At 41.9% G+C, this 10,213-nt stretch overlaps 1 pseudogene; it reads right to left on the reverse strand.

Annotated features, from left to right (window-relative positions):
* Positions 1-4,291: 4,291 nt before the first annotated feature.
* LOC124557586 lies at positions 4,292-4,409 on the reverse strand (annotated as a pseudogene).
* Between the last annotated feature and the right edge of the window lie 5,804 nt (positions 4,410-10,213).

Consider the following 10,213-nt stretch of genomic DNA (forward strand, 5'->3'; position numbering starts at 1 on the left):
TCCTCAACAGAGGGTATCTTCCACTTCAGTGACACTCTTCCACCAAGTCTTGCGGCGGTTCGCGCTGCAAAAGTCAGTTACCTAGGCTTTTTAACAGGCGGTGGCAATAATTTAACTCGACAGTGTATTAGTCAGTTCTCTTAAACACGGCTTAAACTTCGCTCTTAGAGAAGAGAACGGCTTTATACTGGAAAGACTGAAGGATCAAGGTATTTATAAATCAGCTATTAACCATACAGCTGCTGTGATGTTTAAACAATCGGAGTGTTGCATGCTTGTGTTAGTTTATAACATGTCAATTTTGTAACTGGATTCATCAAATTTAGAAGTGCGGCAATGCATCACTGAAAGTTATTTCTGATTTTTTGCTGTCATTCTGACTAAGTGAAAACAACTTTAAATAACAAGGCATGAAAGTGAAATGAAGTGTCCGTCTACACAAAATAAATATATTTTACTGAGAGAGATGCTGGGATATAAACTACCACAGTTTTTTTTTGGGAGGGGGGGGGGGGGGGTGAGGGGAAGGGGGGGGGGGACGTGTGTAAAGTATACTGTATAATTCAGCAGCGTTGAGATATGACGATGAAGAAGTTTTGTAGCGCAATCTCTGGCTGTACGATAAAAACAGCTTCAGAATCACTTTTCAGTGCTACTGAGCCATATTCTTTACACAGGCTCGGAAAAAAGATTATTGCAATTTAAGTGACCCGTCATATATTTACTACAGAAAATATACCCTGTAAATAGCAATGTATTTAATTTTCATCCCTGTACCTCACATCCAGCGCTATGTTACCGTGGATGTCTATATTGTGTTCTCGCTACGCCAATTATTGGATACTTACGAAGAATCTGTTGTCTCTTAGAATCCTGTTTTGTCAGTTACGTGTATCTTGAGCATTTGAACCTGTGACTAGATCAGTATTACCGAAGCGTCAGTGCAATAAATAATGGTAGCAAACTACTGGTACGAATTATCTACAGAAGAATGGGACACATGATAGAAGACGATCTGGGGGACGATCATTTTAGCGTCTGGAGAAATGCAGGAATACGCGAAGTAAGATGGGCCTTACAACATATTTTACAAGCTACATTCTAGAAAAACCTACATTAACAGCACTTGTAATCTGAAAGAGAGATTTTTAAAAATGTTGACTGTACTACAATCTCTGGAATTCTGACAATAACACGGATAACTTATAGTGAGCGAAAAACTTGTACAGAAATCGGACTGCAGTACAAGAGTCGTAAAACATGAAAGGGAGGCAGTGACTGAGAAGGTAATGAGACGCGGCGCTAATAGCCTAGCCCCCACGTTATTTTATCTTTACATAGAGTCAGTAGTAAAAAAGACAGAAGACAACTCTGGAAAACAATTGAAGTTCAATGAGAAGAAATAAAAACGGTAAGTTTGTAGATGGTCTAGTACTTCTGTCACATGCAGGAAAGAACTGAGAAGATCATTTGAACGGAATGGATGGCGTCTTAAACAAGTTATAAGAGCACCATAAGAAAGTAAAATAAGGATAATGAAGTGTACTCGAATTAAATCAGGACAAGCTGAAGGGCTTAAATTGAGAAAAGAGACACAGAGGTAGAGGTTGGGTTTTACAGTTTGGACAGTAATAATGACGATTACGTCAGACGTAAAGTCGATACAAAAATAAGACTGAAAATGGAAAGAAAATCTTTCCTGAATAAGAAAAATATGTGAGACTCGAATATAAATTTAGGTATTACACATAATTTTTCTCTTTTTTAGAGTGTTTGGAGTGTATTATTACACGAAAGTGAATCGTGAGAGCGAAACTTTACAGAGAAAGGAAAAGAAGGTTTTGGAATGTAATGCCACAGAAAAGTGTTGAGGATTAGATGGGTACACCGAGTTAAAAGTGTAAAGGTTAGTGAATCGAGCTGTCTAGGAAGGGCTTTGTAGCGCAACTTAACAAACGCATCGACACGGTTGAGAAGAAAAATCCTGAGGCACCAAGCATCAGCTAATTTGGTAATGGAGGGAAGTGTGGATGGTAAGATTTGTAGAGGGAGATTAATGGACCTCGCTATAGTAAGCATCTTCAAGTGGGTGTATGTTGCACTAAGTACATAGAGATAGGTAGGCCTGTACACGGTAGGCTAGCGTGGAGAGCTACATCAAATCAGTCTTCCGACTGAAGACCCCAACAACAACACATCCTAATACCAAATTAAAAGAAAAATATAAGAAAAAGACACTATCCCCTGTGCCTCCAGAAGCTGCAAGGGACTTGGTGGCTTTCAAGAGTAATAACGACGTTACAACTGTGGTAAGTTAGCAGATTTGAAGACAGGACGTAGCTGGAAGAGTGTAGGGTGTTTGAGCCCGGCAGACTGGCCTTTGGCGCGGAGGATCCGCTATTGATTCCGGGGGCGACCGCGGCCACGGCCAGCCATCCTAGTTCCTGTTGCGTATTTTTCTCAGCCTCCCAGTCGTATCCTGTTGCCGGATCACACGCCCCGCCGATGAAGACTCAGACAGGCAGCAACTTGCAGGATGTTGCTTCTCGGTTACCTGTTCTATTACCGCTGCAAATGCGAGGTCACAAACAGATGGCGAGCAGGAAGCGTGTCTCGTCCGTATGAGCGTGCGCAAGTAATGCAGGAACCTTGGGTCAAGTTTCTTTCGAAACTGAAATAACGTATGTCATCTTCTATGTCGTTCACTGCTATCATATAACTTCGAATACTTTATTCCTGTTGACTTCCGAGAAGATTATGGTCCTTGATGCCGAATGCCTCAAAACGCAATAACACAACGTCTTCCTCTTAGGGGTAGAGAGTATCATATTTCGTTTAGTAACCCTTCTAGTACTGTGAGTTGTCTTGGTATTTTTAATATTTCTCATCCGAAAAATGGATAATATTAAAGGAAGATTTGGTAATAATGCCCCACTGATGACGATGTCACTGAAGACAGAGCACATCCTCGGATTGGAAAAGATCCTTCTGTTGGTTCCGTCGGGCCATTCAGTACCGAACGGCCGCCGAGTCATCCTCTACCACCGGCGTAATTTGAATCCGGCACGGAGGGGCATGGAGTAAGCACACCGTTCTCCCGGCCATTCTCAGCTTCCCAAGTCTTGGAGCCACTACTTCTCACTCAAGTAGCTATTCAATTGGCATTACTAGGCTGAGTGTGTCCCGGTGCAGTGCTCCCACCAAGGAAAGGGTCCCTGGCAGTACCGAGAATGAAACCCTTGTCCTCCGCGTAGCAGTCAGGGGCGCTGACCACTGAGCAACAAAAACAGACCGGACTGGACTCGGATTGTACGGAAATGGGCCGTGTGCCCCCTAAGGAACCACACGGGAACTCGCTGCAAACGATTTTGTGGAAACTACGAAAAACTTTAACCTGGATGGCTAGATAAGAAATTTAATGCGAGTGTAGTGTGTTGATTACGGAAACGCTTTTCTCGGTGTACAAACTAGGCGATGTCTATCGGGTGCCGTCTCATCCTCTGCCAACAATGTCATTTCTCATTTTGATGTGGTGTGGAGGGCTATGGGGATCAGCACACGTTCTCCCAGCTGCCGTCAACTTTTCAAACTTTGGAACCGCTACTTCTCATTCTGACAGCCCCTCAATGGACAGCGCAAGCCTGAGTAATACCCCGTTTCAGTCCTTCCATCAGGAAAAATTACTAACTGTATCAGGATTTGAACCCGGAAGTTCAGCATGGCAGCAGACGTGCTAGTCGCTCAGCTACATAGGCGAAAGCTTTATTTAATAGGAGATATTTAAATCGCAGTAATATAAATAAACGATCAAAATCGAGCGAGGTACTGCAGTGGTCAGTACACTGGAGTCGCTATCGGGAGGACAGCGGTTGAAACTCGCGCCTGGCAATCCCGATTTAAGTTTTCCATGATTTCTCTATACCGTTTTAGGCGAATCCCAGGATGGTTCCTTTGAAAGGGCATGACCAACTTCCTTCCCCATCCTCCCCTAACCCGATTGGACCGATGACCTCGCTGTTTGGTCCCCTCCCCAAAATCAACCAACCAAACGAGCAATACGGAGCTTCAAAATTACTCGCCGCTTGTGAAGCCCTCCAGCACTGTTATAAGAGAACACGGAATTATGCACTCCGTCTCCAGGCCACAAGTTGCCCATCAGGACCATCCGACCGCCGTGTCATTCTCAGCTGAGGATGCGGATAGGAGGGGTGTGTGGTCAGCACCAGAGCCGCTACTATTCGGTCGAGTAGCTACTCAATTGGCATCACGAGGCTGAGTGCACCCAGAAAAATGGCAACAGCGCATGTCGACCCGGATGGTCACCCATCCAAGTGCCGGCCACGCCCGACAGCGCTTAACTTCGGTGATCTAACGGGAACCGGGTTATCCACTGCGGCAAGGCCGTTGCCACGGAGTTATGAAATGAAATGAAATGTCATGTGGCTAGGGCCTCCCGTCGAGTAGACCAGTCGCCTGGCATTATCGTTCATGTAAACTGTGTGAAATTCATGTTTCTCCACACTTCCACAATGCATGCATGTATAGAGCAATCTTAATACAGATGCAATGTTCTTAGGAAAAGACATGTCCATAGAGAAAGCTATAACCAGAAATGGTACAAACGCCAAAACAGGTAAATGTGGCTAACGGTGCATTTAAAGAAAACAGTCATTGTGACATTAAGAGCGAGGAGTCCGCTATGTGTGGTATGTATATGCAGAATATTTGATTGAGTGATGTGTAGCTGGCAAGTTTCCGTGATGTGGCTGGGCAAGGTTGTGTCATAGAGGTCGTAAACGGATGAATACGAGGCTAATGTTCGGCTTGTAGACTTCACAAATCAAGGCGTCGCTGTTACATCAGTGCTAACGGGCTTCGATCATTCCCACTATAGTTTCCCAAGTATGACGAGTCTTAAAACTGCCGTCGCTTTGTACTGGTCGACTCGTTCTCTCTTACAGAGCCCTGCAGGAGTGTAAGGCTAGTCGCGACTTATGGTTAGTATTGAAGAATAGTACACGACCTTGCTGCTGTAAAGTAGCACTGACAAGGCAAAATGACCGATTGTGGGGTTCAGATAGCCTTTAACGAAGCTGTGTTTTGTGAAACTGTGGAGGGTGTAATTAATTGATACATAGTACACAACAGTAAATGTGTTCTCTTAGAGCAGGAGTGATATCTGGAATAAGTTTCACGCTTACAATGATAAACGTACAAACTTCGTCAAGTGAAAACAAAATTGCTGTATTCCTGGTAATTCCACCTCGACCATGAGGAAACATATGTGCTGCGTCAAATGAAAACTGGGGACATAGCGACGTCACTGTTATACACCTGCGACAGAAAAGAGCGGTATTTCTGTATTCATCTGGCCATGGCAACTTGCATCTATGTGCTAACAGCGAGTTGTGCAGATTATCGTTCATTTCTGTAACTTATTTTAACAATTAATGTCCATTTCGAGATTGCACTTCATCCTCATTTCATATTTTCTAGTGCTGTCATTACACACTCGGTAACACGTCGATAGTGTGTACAGATATATGACAACATAATTGTTAGTCATTCTCTCAGTAGGTATCAAAAATTAAAGTAAATTTACAGTAGTCTTCGAAAAAGGATATATATATATATTTCACTGCTAACCCATCATCGTTATATTGGTATATAACTTGCTTCTGTCATTCAGGCAGGTCTGAAATTTTGTGACATTTCAACTTACACTCGAGAATGGCTATAATGACGAAATCATGATTGTATGAAATAAATTAATAATAATTTCCAGTCCAATGGCGGAAATTTCTTTCAAAGAGGTTGGGTATGTAGTGGGAATGGTACGAGTCCGCTGTTGTACTTGAGAACTCGAGTACTCTATCTCCTTTCTGAGCGAGTAGGGTCCACTCGTACACGACAACAAATTCAGGCGACGAGTGGGTTGCGATGGAGGCTCACGAGTCGAGTCTACGAGCACACGGAGACGGCGGGTTCGGAGATGACGTTACAGGACTCGCTAGAGTGTATGGAGCTTATTTCTGATTTCTATCAAGTCAAGGCTTGGCGCTGGGCAGAACAACCAGGCTATTGCAGTGAGCCGTGGGCGGCCGGAGGCTGCTCGGTTACAGCGACTTAGCGACTTCGTAATTCAACGGGGAGAGGGGGGTGGGGATGAGGGAGAGAGTGCCGCCGTCTGCTTGAGGAAGCGTGGCAAGATCCCCACGAACTGAGTATGTTAAAACTGAAACCTAATATATTAACTGAAAATACCAGAACTGTTTATGGACATACTACGAAAAATCTATACGCAGCCTCTCATTGCGATACTGAGATGAGCACACTAAAATTATTATCATATCTGCATACAATTATTATTAACAAAGGTATGAAAATGTTAACGCTAAAATTGTTTTAAAAATTATAGAGACACACACTGTACGCATGTGATGCGCCATTAAGTGGTTCTTGATGTCAGCTAAGGGATGAACAAGTTTATAATATTGTTAAACAAATAAGTAAATAGTTGTAAATTGGTCCACGAATAATCTGAAAAGGAGTGTCAAAACCATGACTTCTCCACAAGTACACGATTGATTATTGGTAGGTGAGATTCTCACTGTATTATCCTATCAGTTCATATCACTCCATATGTTTCGCTAATGAGATTTTGGTAACGGTCGTCCTACATATATGATGACTGTTCGACTACTGTAGAGCTGCAATGACGATGTGTAAAGATGTTGCATTGCTTAGTGTAGCTGCAGCTCTAGAAATGACAAAAAAAGATGATTTTTGATGCCAAGTATAGAGAGAATATTGCAAAACGAAATCATAAAGAATTAAATGTGAATATTTTAAGTTGTGCAAATATTGTAATGCGTCTCATTTCATGAATGATGGTGAGGATGAGAGACCGTAGAGTGACTGAAGTGATGGTCATGTGACCAAGATTTAACAGGCATGCAAGCCAGAGTGAGGGGTCTCTTTTCAGTGCGTAGTCGGACTTGTAAGATTTTTGGAAGGTACTGTGAGGCCATAGAGTCGCATGGGTTTATGTACAGTAGTTCTGACTTAGAAATTTTTGGGTGTCTACCAGTTTGGGACCAGGAATAACATTTTAACACTAAATGATGGTAAACTTACAAGGATACTACACGGAAATCGCATTATGTAAGTTTTTATATTTATGGTACACGAAGTTCAGAACTCAAATATCAATATGCCTACACGGTCACAAGCAACTCTCAAAAATTCTCGAGAAGATCGACTTTGAAGTTTTCCGAGAATCTTTAACTAACTAAAACTAGTTTGCTTATGCCGTGTGCCACATGGCTCTGTGGTAAATTTCTCATCTGTCTTGTGGGTGACCCAATTTCGATTACCGTCTGACGCAGATTTTTAAACAAAGGTGCTTGTTTTACGAGTCTTTCTGTGAAATGTTAAAAATACATAACGTTGAAAGCATAATATTTATTTTTTTCAATTTAAACAATCATTATTAACAATATTTTATAGAAGAGAGCTGTATCTAATTAATAATTTACATTTGCAACGAAAACTGGGATTTTGAGTGTGGTGCAATTCGAAATAATAAGACTCGCATTTTTAATAGTAAATGACGATTAGATATGTGTTGATTATCATATACTTGAAAAAATGCGATATTTCAATGACTTTGGTATTCTAGCCGAACGGAAAATTCAGAAATAAATCATGATCAAGAAAAGACTCAAACCAGCGATTACCAGTCTCGAGAGCCACCGATTCCTTTTTTTCTCATAGTTTCGTATTTTACACTTCACGGAAATGCTCACTGAATATACACATTTGCTTGAAAATTTACATCGGCTGCGAATCAAACCTGCGCTGCCCACATGGCCAGCAAGCATTCTGTCACAGCCCACGTGGTCAAGCGAAAATATCCTTTTAGCTTTAGGGAATTAAAAATACTCGGAAAACTTCAAAATCGATTCCTTAGAGAAATTTTGAGAGTTGCATAGAACTGCTGTTGACGATTGATACTTGTGTTGTGAGAATCTCTTACCATAAACATAAAAATTATAAAAACTGACTGTAATGTGGTCTCCTTGTACAGTCACAGGCTGGTTATCAGTGACTGAATAATCCTAACCAAAGTAAAATTTCTTAATGTTTAAAGGCTACTGTAAAACTGTTGGACTTCGTGATTATCGTTGCAAATTTGACTGATTTTGTTGCTTGGCTCGTGCACTTAATCTGCAGTGCTACTGACTGTGAATTGCTCTGTTTGCACTACAAATTAAAAATTAATCATTCAGTGGTATTTGGATTTAATTATTTTGAGTTTACAGGCTGTGCGAGGCTACCATTCTGGTTAACACATTGATATAAAAAAATGGTTCAAATGGCTCTGAGCACTATGGGACTTAACATCTGAGGTCATCAGCCCCCTAGACTTAGAACTACTTAAACCTAACTAACCTAAGGACATCACACACATCCATGCCCGAGGCAGGATTCAAATCTGCGACCGTAGCGTTCGCGCGGTTCCAGACTGTAGCGCCTAGAACCGCCCGGCCACCCCGGCCGTCTCCTGTGCATCTTCAGATGGAAATGGGTGATCCACAATGCAATTTTCCTTCGGAAGAGAAATTCTTTAATGTTAAAACTGTCCAGGAGTTCTACGTTGTTTCCCTTAAAAAAAGATTTTCCACTTCTGGATAATGAGGTTACTTGCGTGATATCAATATTTTGATCAACATATTTGCGAAAAAATCTTTTTTTGATTATGAACTATATATGTTACGATTACGCTGCAACCTAAGTGAAGAAAATCTGCGAAACTGTCAGCGTCCGTCCCTATGCTGACAGTTTGTGCCAGACATAAAGTTCACTTTATCTTCAGCGCCCCAAAAATAATTAAATAATATCAGAAATTTGTTTTGCAGGTGATATATGCTGTTGAGAAATATGAATTATGAAGCAGACCCACATTCCGCATGTGGTGCTTCCACAGTTTCCGCTCTTCCCACACCCACAACGTGGCGATGTAGAGAGGAAGTACGCACGTCGGAGAGAGAGATTCGCATCCGTGCATGAGCACCACACGCGAACCAAGAAGACAGACTGAAGACAGACAAACACACAGCAGACATGTTTTAGCAAGAAAAGTGTTCCCGAAAAAGAGAAATATTTTAAATTCGAATACAAAACTGTAATGATAGAAAATATTTTCTAAAAGGGCTTGTATGGCATGTAGCCTGATATAGAAGTGAAAAATGGACGGTAAATACAGGAAGCGAACAGAAGTTTTCGAAATGAGATGCTATCCAAGAACGCTAAAGATTAGGTGGCTAGAAGGGATAACGTATGAGGAGAGACTGACGCGAACTAAGGAGAAAAGAAATGTATGGCACAACTTGACTAAAAGAAGGGATAGCGTGATAGGTGACGTCTTGAGGAATCAAGGAATAGTCAATATGGAAGTGTGGGAGGTAAAAGTTGTAGAGGGAGACCAAGGCTTGACTACAGTAAACGGGTTCATACGAATGAAGGTTGCAGTAATTACGCAGCAATGAAGTGGCTTGCACAGGCTAGACTAGCATGGAGAGCTGCATCAAACCAGTCTCCGAACTGAAGATCACAAGAACCAAAACAACGAAGACAGTATTAGTCAATGTCATAAACCTTGTACACAAGGTAAGGAGCTGGACTCGTAGTGATGAGGAGCGGTGTTTTAACCTACCTCTGGCTTCCTAGATCACATCAGGCAAATGTCCTGATGGTTCCGTTGCAAAGGCTGCAGGCGAAATCCTGCCCCATCTTTGTCTACTCTAAGTTTACGCTTTGTGTCTTCATCGTCGTCATTATCACTATCGTCATCATCATCATCATCATCATCATCATCAGCCTCATCATCTATTGCATTAATTGGTCTTTAACGCTTACGGTCGAAAACATAGGAAATGATCACACTATAAAAGGAGGAAAACAACACTCTATAAAATATTATAAAAGAACACATTACAAAAAGCACAACAAGGAGATAATTCGGTCACAACAAGGAGATATCTACTCCAGATAGTAGTCCATCGTTGTCGGTCTCCAACTTTGTCTTCCACTGTTGTCGGCTGCACTTCTTTAAGCGTTGTTAACACTCGATCCTTCCATCGCGCCATTGGACGTCCACTTGAGCGTTTCCCAGCAGGTTGAGAATGGAGGACGCGGTATGGGAGGAATT

The sequence above is a fragment of the Schistocerca americana genome, chromosome X, assembly GCF_021461395.2.
Source record: "Schistocerca americana isolate TAMUIC-IGC-003095 chromosome X, iqSchAmer2.1, whole genome shotgun sequence".
Lineage (NCBI taxonomy): Eukaryota > Metazoa > Arthropoda > Insecta > Orthoptera > Acrididae > Schistocerca > Schistocerca americana.